Source organism: Vidua macroura (assembly GCF_024509145.1).
Source record: "Vidua macroura isolate BioBank_ID:100142 chromosome W unlocalized genomic scaffold, ASM2450914v1 whyW_random_scaffold_38, whole genome shotgun sequence".
Lineage (NCBI taxonomy): Eukaryota > Metazoa > Chordata > Aves > Passeriformes > Viduidae > Vidua > Vidua macroura.
The window spans coordinates 1,763,002-1,778,659 of NW_026530535.1; the positions used below are offsets into that span (position 1 = coordinate 1,763,002).

General features: G+C 48.5%; 1 pseudogene; it reads right to left on the reverse strand.

The window, feature by feature from the left end:
- Positions 1-201: 201 nt before the first annotated feature.
- Positions 202-15,658, reverse strand: part of LOC128822729 (uncharacterized) — a 31,744-nt pseudogene continuing 16,287 nt past the window's right edge.

Consider the following 15,658-nt stretch of genomic DNA (forward strand, 5'->3'; position numbering starts at 1 on the left):
TGCAAGAGACGCTGGGACGCCCCGCGGACTTTACATGTCGCCGGGAATTCATGCTAAGCCCAAGTATTCCCATCCCTGTGACTACGTTCAGCCAAGATATTCTTTGCCGACAGATCGGCCGCTGATTGCGCAGCACGCCGCGCCGCGACCAGCTGCGCAGACGCACCTTGCCTTGAGCGAGGTGCTGGTGACACCATCCGCCTACCAGGCGGCGGGGGTGCCTTTGCCGCAACTATCAGCTTCGGCACACTTGACATTGCAAGGACTGCACGGGGCGGCCCCGGACCGGTGGCTGCCGCCACAGCCCGCGGCTCCGCAGCCCCCCCCTTTCCAGACCGCATTCGCGGGGGGGCCGGCGCCGCCCGCAGTCCACGGCGCAGTGGGGGCTGGAGCCACCCCGACTCCTTCGCTGATGGAGCCTGCGCAGATGTACCGGTCCCACCCTCTTGCACTGCCGGGACCGGCAATGAAGCCTCTGATCCATCCCCTGGCACGCCCCCCGCCCAACGGGACAGGCTTTGTCTCCCGGTCCGCTTCCCTACGCACTGAGCGGACGGACGGATTTGATATCCTTTGAGATACCAGCGCCGGCCATGGCGCCACACTTGCTGGCAGCGGGGTTTGCCGCGCCGCCTGCCGCTCCGCCCACCGTTCCAGCGGCGGCAGCAGCCGTGCCTCTCGCTCCACCCACCGCTCCACCTGGAGCGAGCCCACTGCCGCCACCGCCGCCGCCGCCGCGGACCCCCACCCCGGGACCGGCAGAGGCGCCGCATCCGCCGCCGCGACCGCCAGCGCCGAAAGACGCTGCCGAAGCCGCGCCGCCCGCTCCGCTTGGGCTGGCGGCGTGCCACGCCGCGGGGGAAACTGCACCCGCCGCGCCGCTCGCTGCGGGCGGGGAGCGCCCGCAGGACACAGCGGCTCCCATCGCCGCGCTGCCTGAAGCCGACTCATCAGCAGCGACTTCGCTCTGTGATCCACCGCCGCCAGCAGAAGCAGGCAGCCCTGTGCTGGACAACACATCCAGCCTGTTTGTTTCAGAGCCTGCATCCAGCCCACCACTCCCTCCGCTTCCCCCAGACTGCCCCGAGCTCTGTCCCACTGAGGCAGAGGCAGCGGGAGCGAACTCCGGCTTGGTCCGCAGCAGCGCCACTGCTGCTGGTACCGTGGCTGGGGATGGGGGTGGGGCCGCGATTCAGTCCATTGTATCCCGCGGCAGGACGGACACACTGAGAGCGAGGAGCAGCCCCTTGTACTGGGCAGGCATGAGTGGTGCCAAGATCCCCAAAACCAGGGTGGAATTTTATATTCCCGGGAAAACCTCCCCTGCCCGCGCCCCGCGCGTTCTGCTCCTGTTTGCAGAGCGGGATGCCGAGAAGCTGTGGCATGGTCCATGGCCAGGTGGGGTGGGGGGAGGGCGAAAAGCCGGAGGAATTGCCGGGATTCTCGCAGCCTGGTGGAGGCGTGCACCGAAATATAAACTTAGAATAGGTCGCCCATCTGCGGGCGGCCATGGAGTGTCCCAGGGACCCCAGATTCAGGGGCCCCAAGTGATACCTATGAGAAGCTGGGGGGAGGGACCGAGCCGTGTGGATCTTGGCTCGGCAGAGAGCCTGGGCTCTCCGCCCCCCCGGCCACGTTTGGGATGCTTGGCCCGGCCCCCTGGACCGGGTCCTTCGCCTCGCCTCGCACCACAGGGTCCTAGAGCCCGCAGGTGCTGCTGGTTTTTCAAAAAAAAAAAAAAGGGGAACGAGCTAACAGCTCAAAGTACTGGAAAGCCACAACAGCCTCGGCCCAAGTGATTGAATTAAAGGCTGTGGCCATGGCATTTCAGAGATTTCATGGCATTTCATATGTCAGTCAAGTGGTTCATTGAGGACATGACTGCATGGGCCAAAAGCCTTGCATGATTCTTCTATCAAGTGCACACACCTTGCAAAAGCAATTTGATGAATGCCAACCAAGGCTTGCCCTGCTGCACCTTACTGGCTGGGATAAATCCCAGAGGCCTAAAGGCTTTGCAGCTGTGGCAAACAGATGTTACTCATCTTGCCAAATTCCGAATTTGGCTGATTTGGGTATGTGCACATGTTGTTAATACCTTCTTTTCTGTCATGTGGCATCTGCTCACACTGGGAAATGGGTTTTGACAAGTTGGACTGCCAGTCCTTTGGCATACTGACAATGAGTTGTTATTATCCTAGAGTTGGTAATTGTTTTCTTGAAATTTATAATAAGAGTTTGGAATCTCTTCGACTGTTCTGAGTCAATATCCAAACTGAGGTTTTGATTGATTGGAGTTGATAAAGCTCTCGAGCTGTGTTTGTTCTCTTTCCTGCAAGGGCCCTGCAGGAGGGCACAAACACCGCCTTTTCTTTTTCTTTTTGTAAACAAAACAGAGGAAATGTGGATATTCTCAGCTCAGTCAGAGAGAAAGAGAAAGGTTTTCTAACCAGGCGAGAGCCTGGGAAACAGTTGGGAAAGAATGTAAATAATTCTCTAATCTATCTTGTTATTCACATTGTTTATAGATATGTTCTGCTACTGTGTGTCATTCACTGCACACCAATGGTGTGACATGTTTTTACTCTAAGACCAATGAAATTAGTCTTCTCGATGTTCTCTATATATAGAGCGGTACATTTGAAATAAAGGAGAGAGTTCATTTTCTTAGCTTTCTGATCTGGAGTTCTTTGTTCCCGTCCTGCCTCAACAGCGTCACCTGAGGATGACAGGGTGGTGCAGGTTATGGATCTATAACTATGGACTGTTTGTTAAGCTCTTATATGAACTGATTGCAACTGAAAGCAGGGACATCCAATGGACAAAGGAAGCTACACAGGCTTTCAACCAACTGAAGAAAGCCCTCATGTCAGCTCCAGCTCTGGGATTGCCAGACGTGAGTAAGCCTTTCCTTTTGTTCTCCCATGAGATGCAAGGAATCACCTTGGGAATATTAGCACAGGACCTTGGCCCGTACCAGAGAGCAGTTGCTTACTTCTCTAAGCAATTGGAAGCAGCAGATAAAGGGTGGCCTGGATGCCTCAGAGCTGTTGCAGCAGTCGTACTGAACATCCAAGAGGCACGCAAATTCACCCTGGGCCAGAAGATGACTGTGCTAGTGTCTCACACGGTGTCTGCAGTGCTAGAGGTGAAAGGCGAGCATTCGCTTTCCCCACAACGGTTCCTGAGATACCAAGCTATTATGGTGGAGCAAGATGATGTGGAGATAGTGGTGACTAACACTGTCAATCCAGCCTCCTTCCTCCGTGGAAACCAAGGGGAACCAGTGTAACATGACTGCCTGGAGGCCATCGAGGCCACCTATTCCAGCCACCCTGACTTGAAGGATACCCCTCTCAAGAATGCAGAAGTCTGGTTTACCGACGGAAGCAGTTATATCATCAGTGGAAGATGACATGCCGGGTACGCAATTACTACCTGCAAGGAGGTAATAGAATCTGGGCCCCTGCCAACGAATACCTCTGCACAAAGGGCCGAGATAGTTGCTCTAACTCGGGCCTTAGAATTGGCAAAAGGGAAAGAAATAAACATATATACGGACTCAAAGTATGCATTTGGAGTAGTGCATGCTCACAGAGCCATTTGGAAAGAGAGAGGACTGCTGAACTCTCAAGGGAAAAATATTAAACATGTATCCGAAATACTGCAACTTCTGGAAGCAGTCCAGTTGCCAGAGAAAGTAGCAATCATGCACATTAAGGCACATGAGAAGATAAACTCAGAACTGGAAGAAGGGAATGAGCTAGTGGATAGGGAAGCAGAAGAAGCTGCAAAAATTGAGGTAATAACTGAGGCGGCCCTGATTCCAGATGGGCAAATTTCCTTCGAAGGTAAGCCAAAATACAACAAATTAGACAAAAAATTGATCCATGAGCAAAAAAGAGACTATAACCAAGAGGGATGGGCCACCATAGAAGGAAAATTAGTTATACCCTCCTATTTATTATGGTCCCTAATAAGGGAGTAACACCAGAAAACACATTGGGCAATTGATGCCCTATATAAATATCTAAATGAAAGGATCATAGCTAGACATTTATGAGCCACTATCACCCAAGTGACTCGACAATGTGACCTTTGCCTCCAGACCAACCCCAAGAATATTCCCAAACCAAAACTTGGCCAGATTGGGAAGGGTCATGGGCCTGGACAGCAATGGCAGATCGATTTGATGGAATTGCCAAGAAAGGGGGAGTATAAGTTTTTACTGGTGCTAACAGATACCTTTTCAGGATGGCCAGAAGCATTCTCCACCAGGACTTCTAAAGCTCAGGAGGTAACTAAGGTATTGGTACAGGAAATCATACCACGCTTTGGAGTTCCGGCCACAGTCTCCTCAGATAGAGGACCACATTTTTATGGCAAAATTGGTGCAACAGGTTAGCCAATACTTGGGCATAGACTGGGAACTTCACACCCCATATAACCCACAATCAGGTGGTCAGGTAGAGAAAATTAATCATTTGATCAAACAACAAATTGTACGATTGGGACAAGAGGCTAATTTGCCATGGCCTTAATCCCTCCCATTAGCACTACTGCAGATTCGAACCAAACCCAGGACTAAAGAAAAGCTGAGTCCCTTTGAATTGATTTATGGGAGACCATATGGGGTGCAGAAGGGAATGTCTGCCCAGGACGTATCACTAACCTCCTATATGATTGCTCTAAATAAACGACTTAGAGCAATTGAAAAATATGTGGCCAGAACTTGGGGTACAGGGCTCAATGCACCAGTACATTACATACAACCTGGAGACAATATATGTTAAGCCTCTTACAGAGAAGGCCCTGGAACCACAATGGGAGGGACTGTACCAAGTGCTCCTTTACTACCTTCACTGTAATGAAGATTAAGGAACAAAGCGCATGGATCCACCACAGCCGTGTTAAGAAAGCTCCAGAAGCCACTTGGAGATTAACATCGGGTGATGGTGTCTCGGGTTCACCCCCAGATTGGGGTGACCCCGGGTGGTGGTAAAGTCTCTCCTCCAATCCGTGCCTTCAAAGAAAGACTCAGTAGTCTTCAGTCGTCTGGTCTCAAGGCAGTTTATTGCATGTTATCTCAAGGCACACACACTCCCTGGCATTCTCTCTGACCCCTTCTCCCTCTGCGTCTCTCTCCGTCTCCCCCGCCCAAGGGCTGGTGCCATCTTTTATATCACACATTACGTATTAAATGTTTATAGTTTTTCCCCAATGCCTATCACCTATATTGAACAGTGACTTTCTACTCTAAACCAATCTGTGAGTGCCAACATCACCAAGAACATGGAGGATAGGAAGGAGAAAGAAGGAGGACAGGGCACGCCCAAATCCCTCCATCTTAGAACTTCTGACCCCCATGTACAAAACTCAGACCCCTCTGTACAAGGCCTAAAACCCCCCTGTACAGCACTCAAAAATCCTACCTTTCACTTTGTGACTACTTCTATTACAATATCTAAACTTTTGTGATTTCTTGTTCTTCCTGCAAAGTTGGTAAATTGTTCCATGGGTCAAATTCAAAACCACAGGGGTTTCCAGCTGCCTGCCAGGGTCTCAGAGGCTTCTGACCTGGACCCAGAACATCCAAGAGTGTCTGAGAGACACCTTGGGTTCTGACAATGGTGAACTGAAACTGAAACTTACCCAGACAAAATGAATATATCATGGTGGGTGGGGATTTTTGCTGAAGTGTTGTTTACAATCATAGTTGTAATCCAAAAATTAGAAAGTACTCCTAGCCAGAGCAATGCTGAATGGCCTTGGTCCCAAGCCTTTACTCAGTACACCGGATCTATGGGAAAACCTTCCGATCTAAAAGGTTTAAATCTAACAACTCTGGTCATGCACAGTAACCAGATATATAAAAAGCAAGAGTAGCAGAAACAGAGGTTGTGTTGTCATGGTTTGACACTGGCGCAATGCCAGCGCCCCCATGAAAATGCACCTTCCCCAAATAAATGCTGTGAGATGTTATCAGGAACCGAGCAGAGCAGGCCCAAGCTTAATAACAAAGGGAAAAAAAAACTTTATTAAACTACTACTACTACTGAAAACACATAAACTAAATCCAGGATGAAGACCTCTTAAAACACCCCTCCTCCTCCCAATTCCTGAAACACCCACCATGAAACATCACCCGGGATTCCTGATCAAATTATCACCCTTCAGATAATCAATACTCAAGCTATCAAGGGAGAGAGAAGTCTTTCTTGCACCACAGACCCCCCCCCCCCCCAGGAAACACAGTTGCCACCTCCTGTGTTTCCCTGTCACACATGGCAACCGCCCGGAGAAAATCTGCCAGTGTGACACTCTCCTTTCCATGTCACAGTGCTCTCACCACCGTGCATGGACAGACTGCTCATAGGGCTCCTTTAAGGATGCTTTGCCACGGACCCAAAGATACAACAGTTCAGCTCCTCATCTTGGGTCTACCGTCCCCCCCATTTTCCCCTGGGGCCAAGGGTCCAAGAACAGAAAATCATCTTCTTTCCCGAAGACAGAGGGCATCACCATTCCCTCCTCAACTTTCTTCTGTTCTTGCCATTCCTGTGCTTTTAGAAGCTGAAGCAGGTCTCCTTGGGTCACCACTGCATCCCCCTAAAATGCAGGAGATTTTGGTTCAGTCCATGGCTAACAAGAAAAGTCCAGCCAAAAGCTACTTCATCATCTCCTCCCACCTAAATATTTCTTCTTCTAACATCTCAGGTCCCGGACTGTCTCTCTTCCACTACAAATCAAGGAGGAGTAATATTTTACAAAGCCTTCATTTCCCGGAAAGGGTTAAAAGTTCAGACTCCCTGGACGGCTGATATCTCGGTCCAGCGTTCCGTCTCCCACGCTGGGCATCACCCCCCCCTCCTTTCTCCTTCTCCTCTGCCAGCAAATTTCCAGGTGCTGTCAGGCTCTCTGTCTCTTTCCCTCTGTGGGGGGGGGGGACAAAGGCATCTCCGCTTCTCTCCACCCTTCCGTCCAGGAGCTGGCTCGGTTCCAGACCCTCAGCCCCTCGGCCTACCTGGACAAGGCTGCGTGGCTTCCCCTCCCCCACCCAGCCTGAGGCTGGGCAGGGGAGAGTCTGCACTCTCTGAAGACCGGAACCAAAGAGACAGTTCTCCTGGGAGTTCTTGCTTTTAACCCCCTGTGTTCTCAGAGGCGTGTCCATACTTTCAGTGGTCACTCCAGGTGCCAATATCCAAACCTGACCACTGATTGGTTTGACCCAACTTCCTGAAAAAAAATTCACTTCCATGTCAAACCACGACATGTGGTCACTTTAAGGGACCATAGGGGAGGTAATTAAGATAGGGTGTTGAATGATTAATGGGACTACCCATAGTAAAGCAACCCAAATCAGTGTGACTAAGCGCTGGAAGATTTGCAATCGTCCAAATGAATTAGACTGTTGGTACAACTTCCCATTAAGACAAACTGTCAATGTGGTTTGCCTCTGGGCCTGCAACACTATTGGGCTGTCTTTCAAATTTACACTAAGCGCTATAGCCAAGCCCGTTACAACCCAACCCAGCACTCAAGCACAAACCCAAAATATGCCATTTAAGCTTGAACCTAAGGTTTATTAAATCGGCCCATGTGTTATAAGGAATACAGCTCAACAAAAACTGTTATTTAACCCAGAATGGTCCCTTAAACGTGTCGAACTGTTAATGCAAACTAATATCTCGATGGTTTAGCCAGCTTGCTCCCTCTTCCTAAGGTCATCCTTTGAGGGATGGACAAAATGGCTACAAAAACAAGTACACTTCAGAGACAGAATGCGAAGGGATCTAACCGGGATGTTAGGGACCGGGTTAGGGGTTTTGAATGGGATTGACTCAGAAATATTAATGAATAGATTAGCTGTAGCAACTAGCGATCTGATAACATTAAAACAGCCTTTACGATCATCTCTATTGGCATTGGGAAATAGTCAGTGGCAAGTCTCAAGGGTGTTGCCAAGATGGAGAGAAATTGAAGATCAACACCACAGCTTACTAGTAGATGCATTAAAGGGGGCACAGGATAACATATCTTTAGCCCTTAGCTGTATATAAACACAATTATGGATACAGTCAACAGCTGCTTTAATCATAAGAGAAGGGAGTGAAGGGGTGTTTCCAACTGAAGTACGAAAGGTTGTCTGGGACAGTGCTACAGACTTTGAGAGAGACTTCCAATCTTGGTGGACCATGGTAAATTTTACATATAATCCCACGACTAACACAGCTACTACCTTTGTGCTCACTATACGTAATGCCACAGTTCACGCTATTCACCCCATTGTTGCCTTAGGGTTAAGTCATGAAAAGTCAGTATTATACCCCTCAGAACACAGGGTATGGGCTTGGAAAATCCAAGGGAAATGGCAAACCATTAACTTAGAGCCTTGCATTGCTCAGGAGTAATACGGATTCATCTGTGAGAGTAATTTGATTAGTGCTCAAGACGTATGCCTTGACACTGACCAAGGCATTTGCCACTTTGAGATCCACCCAGACACCAACCAACAAACTGTACTAGTGTATATAGGTGATGGCTGTGTATGTTTAAGGTCTGTGTGTGATGTCATAGAAATGGATAAGAAGAAGGTCCCCTTATCTATGAAGAATCATTCCAATTTTTGTATTTGCACCTTTATTAATGTTACTGGGTGTGACTTTGTATATTCAGCACCAGTCGTATCCCACCAGTTAATAAAATCAAACTACACGACATACAACAAGTTACCACCCACACCCATTAGAATGAAGTTAACCCTGGTAAAACAATTCATGAAACATCAAGATCTAATCAGAATTTTAGAAGAGATTCAAAAGAATGGACAGATAACTCTGGTAACTGTCCATTATGACATAACTGAAATAAACAGAGTCACGCAAAGAGGAAAACAAGACACAAGTCATAACTGGTGGAATGCACTATTTGGATGGTCACCAACTTCAACTGGGATCATGAACACTTTATGTCACCCCATTATAGTTTTATTAATTTTCGCTACTATAAGTTTAATGATGTCTATTTTAACACTCATGTGGAATTGGAGGATGTTAAAACGTGTGGCCATTCTGAATTCACTCTCTAGAATTCATGGAATCCTGCTGAAGGGGAACTGTCATGATGGTAGGTCAGAATTTAGACCAGGATCCCTGTAGTAAAAGAATTTACTATACTTTAAGAAAATGGGGGACTGAAATAGAGATTTTTGGAGTTCACTTGAGTTAACAAAATGAATTAAGCATTTAAATTTTAGCTTGTAGAATTATGTGTTGAATTTTAACCTTTTACTTAAGAAACCTCTGCCATGGTACAAAGGCCATAGGAAATTGCAAATTTCTGAAGCTTCTCGCATAAAGAACAATACTGGAGGAGACCAGGAGATGCAAAGAACCCAGATAAAGGGGCTCCTCTGTCTCCAAGCTTATCAAGACTGACAGACGTACTCAGATAAGCACCAAAGGACCAAAAGCGTACGCGCAAAGGAGAAAAGTTCAAAAGTTCAGTCATGAGGAAGACCACAATCTTCAGCCTCAGAGACCACCGAGAGACCCCCATGCGACCACCACAGCAAACCACGCATGCCCAGAAGGGCGTGGACCTATTTAGCATGAGAGGTGAAGACAGGCGGGGCCAGGGGTTGAATATGCATGGAAAAGTTGTGTAATGTATTGCATATGGAACACCTTTGTGAGTAAAGATGTGGGTCAGACCAAGGCTCAGGGCACAAGGTTTTGGAGAGCTATCTCACTTGTGCTGGGTGCTGACATACATACCCACTTCATAACTACATCAGGTTGCGGAGTCTATTTATTTATTCTGTGTATCGCTTCAGCGTGACATACGGCCAGTGTGAAAAATGCCAATCACTTGTTTTAAATTTTAAAAGTTTAATAGTAATAAAATAGTTATAAAAATAGTAATAAAAATTAGAGCAATGAGAATTTGGACAATCAGAGTTAGGACAATAAAGGACAATAAAAACAAAGAATTACTGACATCCGGGTGCTTTGCTATCCCCCAAAGCACACCTTGCTAACAAAGGATTACCCCTTAAAAGCAATAGCCTGTTGCATATTCATATATCTCATACATGATTCAAAAATTCTTTTCAAACAAAGGATGTCTTCTCCTTAGTTTCTGCCCTCCCCCCTCCCCCCCCATCTTGTAAATCAATTTCTTCTCTTAGAATTTTTGGTGTCTTGTTGCTGTTATCAGAATGCAAAGAATTTCTTGGTTATCTTATCCATTCCTTGAGCTAGTTACAAAAAGTATCTTACATCACATAGTTTCTATTTTAATATTATGCTATAGCCTAAAAACTATATTTACCACACTTCTTAAAAGAGATTAATACAGAATAACTTTCCAACATAACACATATAGTATTCATTTTAATATTTGTGAAGACCCAATCATATAATATGCATTTTTCACAGCCAGGTACCGGCCTTCCTGTGGACCTGCAACTGTGGGCATGGAACGGCCAATGAGTGCAACCCTGGTCCCACTAGCCTTGAGAGGAACGTGGTTGGTGGCAGGGAGAGCACTGCTGCCCCCATAAGTGAGGCATGTGGGCCGTGGGGTTACATTGTGCCTGCAGCTGCAGGCAGAGAAAGCAGACTGAAGGTTTTCTACACCTCATAGATGCTGAGCAGATCTCGCAAATGCAACAGATTAGCACCAGCAGGGCCTGAAGCAAGTAAAAGAGTCTATAACCACCATTTAAACAAGAAAAAAAATAGCATCTTTAATGAATTACTAGAAATAGCTTCAACTTAAAATCTTGAACAGTAGAAATACATTTAATGTATGTGCAGTAATTAAACATGTGCTTTTTTGAAAGAAACATGATGGATTTTTGCATCTTGGGAACTAAATGCCTGAATTAAGATTGTGCAGTTTTGAAATCTTTTTGCAATTATTAAATTTTGGCGTCCATCTATCAGACAGGGGGAAGAGCATCTCCTGTCATAGGCTTGCCAAGCTGGTGAAGAGGGCTTTAAACTAAAGTTGCTGGGAAAGGGGGGCAACAATCCATCTCACTCCTGCCAGTTTGATGCCAGTGCCAGCAAGAGATGCCCAGAGCATGGAGAGGGATCACAGGTCAGCAGTGTGAAAAACATGTTCACTCTTCTGTGAAAATTAAAAAAGTTTAATAAAGGACAGTAGGAGACAAGGACCATAGAGCAAAGGTTATTACGGCCGGGTGCATCTTGGCACTCAGTCAAGACCACACCTTCGGGGATACTTGAAGGATACCCCTTAAATACCTTTTCCATTACATCAGCTCTTTGCATATTCATAGACCCTTATGCATATCCATAAACTAGTTTACATATTCCAGGAACTATTTTACATGGCCCCTCCTTGGGTCTGCCTTTTTAGAGCATGCGTGTTTCTTGGCTGTGGTTTTGGCTCCTTCTCTTTATCACTTCCAGTTTGAGCCTTGGTCCATACTTTCTTCAGATGGCAGATGCTGATAGTTGGCTGTCCTGGTTTTGGACAAATTAGGGGAAAACACCTCCAAAGGAGCCCCCTATAGGAAACCAAACCCTCCGCAACCTCCCCCCACCACCGGGTTCGGGAGGAATTCCTTCAGAGGGGAAAGTGGAAAAAACTTGTTTATTAAGGCACAACAAAAAAACACTCCCCAGCACAAGAGAAATAGCCCAAGATGACCACAGATGTTTTCACCAGTCCAAGAGGGTTGAGCTGTATCTCTCTTCGCCGCAGAGGGTACGCAGCTTCTTTCGCAGACCCCGGGGGAGCTCCTGCCCGGAGTAGGTCCGATGTCTTCGGGGGGGGGGGGGGGGGAAGGGAACAACGGAAACCGGGAAAAAGGAAAAAAAAAAAATGGCAAAAAAGCAAGCCAGCGAAAAGCAGAGAAAAAAGAGAGGAAAGCAGAGCCAGCAAAGCATGCAGCCAGCAGCAAGCCAAAGCAGCAAGCCAGCTAAGCAGCAAGCCAGCAGCCAGCCGGGGGGGGGGAAGGAAGACAAAACAAACTGAGGACAGGGAACAGAAACCACGATTGGGATAATGAGCATGAAAATGTCCTGTCCCCACGACATTCCACCCCTTATCCCATATCGTGAACATGTTACTGAGCTTCCTTCCCACCTGCTCAAACCTTCCACACTTACACATTCCCTTCCATTCTCACTTGCTCTGACTTTCGACATTTACACATTTCCTTCTGTCCCATGTCTGTGTGGTTTAATGTAGAAACAATGGCAGTAACATCCAGCAAATTGAGATGTTTGCATGTGAGTCTCACCCCACAATCAGGTCTCCCTGAGGTACACATCGTGTTCTTCCATCTTTCTGCATTATCCACCATGTACAACCTGGTCCCTGAGCAAAGACAATCCCACGAATGGGTTTGTCTGTACTCGAGGCAGAATTGATCCACACTGTCCTCCCTAACAAACCTCTGATATGTGCCACTGGGACTTTATCTCCGTCTACTATATTCAGGGACTCAGACTGGGCAGGACCTGCTCGATTGGTGGAACCTCGGGTGTTAACTAACCAGGTGGCCTGTGCCAAATGCTGCTCCCAGTTTTTGAAAGATCCCCCACCCAATGCTTTCAAGGTGGTTTTTAACAGTCCATTGTACCTCTCTACCTTGCCTGCAGCTGGTGCATGGTAGGGGATATGGTACACCCACTCAATGCCATGTTCCCTAGCCCAGGAGTTGATAAGGCTGTTCTTAAAATGAGTCCCATTGTCTGACTCAATCCTCTCAGGGGTACCATGCCTCCAAAGGACCTGCTTTTCAAGGCCCAGGATGGTGTTACGGGCTGTAGCATGAGACACAGGGTAGGTTTCCAACCATCCTGTGGTGGCTTCCACCATTGTGAGCACGTAGCGCTTGCCTTGGCGGGTTTGAGGCAGTGTGATGTAGTCAATCTGCCAGGCCTCCCCATACTTGTACTTGGACCACCGTCCCCCATACCATAGGGGCTTCACCCGCTTGGCCTGTTTGATGGCAGCACACGTCTCACAATCATGGATAACCTGAGAGATACTGTCCATGGTTAAATCCACCCCTCGGTCTCGTGCCCACTTATAGGTGGCATCTCTACCCTGATGGCCTGAGGCATCATGGGCCCATCGCGTACTGTCCATGGTTAAATCCACCCCTCGGTCTCGTGCCCACTTATAGGTGGCATCTCTACCCTGATGGCCTGAGGCATCATGGGCCCATCGCGCTAGGAACAACTCCCCCTTGTGTTGCCAATCTAAATCTATCTTTGACACCCCTATCTTTGCAGCCTGATCTACCTGCTGATTGTTTTGCTGTTCTTCATTAGCTCTACTCTTGGGGACATGAGCATCTACATGGCGAACCTTCACAGGCAGTTTCTCTACCCGGGTAGCAATGTCTTTCCATTCTTCAGCAGCCCAGATTGGTTTTCCTCGACGCTGCCAGTTAGCCCCTTTCCATCTCTCCAGCCATCCCCACAGAGCATTGGCTACCATCCATGAATCAGTATAGAGGTAGAGCTTCGGCCACTTCTCCCTTTCTGCAATGTCTAGGGCCAGTTGAACGGCTTTGAGTTCAGCAAGTTGACTTGATCCACCTTCTCCTTCAGTGGCCTCTGCGACCTGTCGTGTGGGGCTCCATACAGCTGCTTTCCACTTCCGATTCATTCCTACGACGCGACAGGAACCGTCAGTGAAAAGAGCATAGCGTGTTTCCTCTGCTGGCAATTGGTTGTAGGGTGGAGCCTCTTCAGCCCGTGTCACTGGTTCTTGTTCTTCATCTGTGACACCAAAGTTTTCACCTTCAGGCCAATTTGTAATCACTTCCAAAATCCCAGGGCGATTCAGTTTACCAATACGGGCGCGCTGCGTGATGAGGGCAATCCACTTGCTCCATGTAGCACTGGTGGCATGGTGGGTAGTAGGAACCTTTCCTCTGAACATCCACCCCAGCACCGGTAGTCGGGGTGCCAGGAGGAGTTGTGCTTCTGTACCAATTACCTCTGAGGCAGCTTGGACTCCTTCGTAGGCAGCCAAAATTTCCTTCTCTGTTGGGGTGTAGTTGGCTTCAGACCCCCTGTAGCTCCGACTCCAAAATCCTAGTGGTCGGCCTCGAGTCTCATCAGGCACTTTCTGCCAAAGGCTCCAGGACAGACCATGGTTCCCGGCTGCAGAGTAGAGCACATTCTTGACCTCTGGTCCCGTCCTGACTGGGCCAAGGGCTACTGCATGAGCAATTTCCTGCTTAATCTGGGCAAAAGCTTGTTGCTGCTCAGGGCCCCAATGGAAATTGTTCTTCTTGCGGGTGACCAGGTAAAGAGGGCTCACGATCTGACTGTACTCAGGAATGTGCATTCTCCAAAAACCTATGGCGCCTAAGAAAGCTTGCGTCTCCTTCTTGTTGGTTGGTGGGGACATAGCTGCGATCTTGTTGATGACATCCGTAGGAATCTGACGCCGTCCATCTTGCCACTTCACTCCCAGGAACTGGATCTCTCGAGCAGGTCCCTTGACTTTGCTCCTCTTGATGGCAAAACCGGCTTTCAGGAGAATCTGGATTATTTTCTCTCCTTTCTCAAACACTTCTGCTGCTGTTTTCCCCCACACAATAATATCATCGATATACTGTAAATGTTCTGGAGCCTCACCCTTTTCTAGTGCAACCTGGATCAGTCCATGGCAGATGGTAGGACTGTGCTTCCACCCCTGGGGCAGTCGATTCCAGGTGTATTGCACTCCCTTCCACGTAAAGGCAAACTGAGGCCTGCATTCTGCTGCCAGAGGAATGGAGAAAAACGCATGAGCAATGTCAATAGTGGCATACCACTGTGCTGCCTTGGACTCCAGCTCGTACTGGAGCTCCAGCATGTCCGGCACAGCAGCGCTCAGTGGTGGAGTCACTTCATTCAATGCTCGGTAGTCCACAGTCAATCTCCATTCTCCTTCAGATTTACGCACAGGCCAGATGGGGCTGTTGAAGGGTGAGTGGGTTTTGCTGACCACCCCTTGGCTCTCCAGCTCACGAATCAGTTTGTGGATGGGGATCACGGCATCTCGATTCGTTCTATACTGCCGGCGATGCACTGTCGAGGTCGCAATTGGCACGCGTTGCTCTTCCACCCTTAGGAGCCCTACTGCAGATGGGTTTTCTGTCAGTCCAGGCAAGGTGTTTAATTGCTTAATGCTCTCTGCTTCTACAGCGGCAATTCCGAAGGCCCACCTGAATCCCTTCGGGTCTTTGTAATAGCCACTCCGGAGGAAGTCTATGCCCAGAATACATGGAGCCCCTGGGCCGGTCACAATGGGATGTTTCTTCCATTCCTTCCCAGTCAGGCTCACCTCAGCTTCCACCAGGGTCAGTTGTTGTGATCCCCCTGTCACACCGGCAATGAAAACAGGCTCTGCCCCCACATATCCTGATGGTATTAACGTACACTGTGCACCAGTATCCACTAAAGCGTTATATTCTTGTGGCTCTGATGCGCCAGGCCATCGGATCCACACCGTCCAGAAAACACGATTTTCCCATGCCTCTACCTGGCTAGAGGCAGGGCCCCTCTATGCCTGATTATCCTTCTTTCCTTGGGCATATGTCTTGGAGGTTCCCTCAAGGGGATCAGACGTGTCATCATCATACCTGGCTGTTCGGCTACGGGCAACTGGGGCTGCT